Raw genomic sequence first — 1,832 nt, forward strand, 5'->3', positions numbered from 1 at the left:
CTGTTGTGCTTGGATCTGCAGTGTTCCCCACAAAGCCCAGGGGTTGAAACCCTCCAGTGAGAAAGGGTCATTAGTGGGACTTTTAGGCAATGATTGTTTCATGAGGGCTCTGACCTCATCAGTGGATTAATATATTTGATGGACTAATCCATTGATAACCGGATGATTACTGGGAGGTAGGAACTAGTAGGAGGAAATAGGTCACTGGGACATGCCCTGGAAGGGGTTTATCTTATCTCTGGACCCTTTCTCTTCCCTTCCCTTCTCTTCCTTTCCCTTCCCTTCCCTTCCCTTCCCTTCCCTTCCCTTCCCTTCCCTTCCCTTCCCTTCCCTTCCCTTCCCTTCCCTTCCCTTCCCTTCCCTCTCCTCCTCCTCCTCCTCCTCCTCCTCCTCCTCCTCCTCCTCCTCCTCCTCCTCCTCCTCCTCCTCCTCCTCCTCTTCCTCCTCCTCCTCCTCCTGCTCTTCCTCCTCCTCCTCCTCCTCCTTCTTCTTCTCTCTGTTGAGCAGCCTTCCTCTGCCATGCTTTTCCTTCCTGATGTTTCCACTTTGGAGCCAGCCAACCATGAATTTAACCCTCTGAAACCAAGAGCCAAAATAATTTTTTCCTCTCCTCAGTTGTTCTTGTTAGTTATTTTGGTCACAGCTCTGAAAAGCTGACTAATTCTAGTGGAGACCAGGATGTTGCCTCCTGCCTCAGCAGCCCCTGTAAGCTGGGAACTAGGACTGAGTCAGGCATCAGGAAGAGTATTCACAAACTTTCCCACAAAGGCTCTTAGAAGTCCTGGGAGGCTTAGTGACAGGTGTATGTTCTGAGAAGTGTGTTATTGAGTGATAGCATCATGGTGCTAACATCACAGACTGTATTTACACCAATTAAGATGGCTATGATGTCACCAGATGATATAATTTTATGGGACCACATCTTATATGCACTCCCTTGTTGACCAAAATGTCATGTTGCACAGTGCACGGAAGTATTTTCATTCTTTGCCTCACTTTCAAAGATGTGAGTTTCTTTATCACTACCCAGATCCTTGTAGCAGATAGGGAAAGTGGAATGCTGGCTGAGGTCAACCTGACCATGCCAGGCCTGATGGAAGATCGAGTTTATACTGTTTACAGCTTTGGGATTTTTCCTGCAAACTGATATGTGTACATGTCTACAGTCACATCAAAAGATAAAGCCAAAGCTGGGTGTGGTAGAGCAAGCCTGTATCCCAGTGACTCAGAAGGCTGAGGCAGGTGATTGCAAGTTGACCTCTGCAATTCAGTAAGACTCTGTCTCAAAATAAAAAATAAAACTGGGGATGTAGCTCAGTAACAAAGCACCTATGAGACCAATCCCCAGTACCATACCCACACAAAACATCATCATCATCATCATCATCATCATCACCATCACCATCATGGGGGCTGTGATTGTGGCTCAGTGGTAGAGCACTTGCTTTTCATGTGTGAGGCACTGTGTTCAATTCTCAGCACCGCATATAAAAAAATGAATAAAATAAAGGTCCATCAACATCTAAAAAAATTTTAAATAATAATAATGAGAATGATGATGTACAAAATTATCTTGGCATGTAGCTCAGTAGTAGAGCGCCTCCAGTTTCAATCTCCAATACTGGAAAAAAAAAGATAAAGTCAAATGTACTGCAGTTTCCATTCAGAACTCTTCTGGTGCCACTCATGCCAGGCTAAGATAAATGAGAGTTTATGGGGTGGCCATAGACCCTCACACATTTCTATGCCAGAATTGCTTTTCACTGAGATCATCTCTGGGTCTCTCTATGGATTTCCATCCTGTTCCACTTATCTTTGATACCTCTTTTCTC

The sequence above is a fragment of the Urocitellus parryii genome, chromosome 5, assembly GCF_045843805.1.
Source record: "Urocitellus parryii isolate mUroPar1 chromosome 5, mUroPar1.hap1, whole genome shotgun sequence".
Taxonomy (NCBI): domain Eukaryota; kingdom Metazoa; phylum Chordata; class Mammalia; order Rodentia; family Sciuridae; genus Urocitellus; species Urocitellus parryii.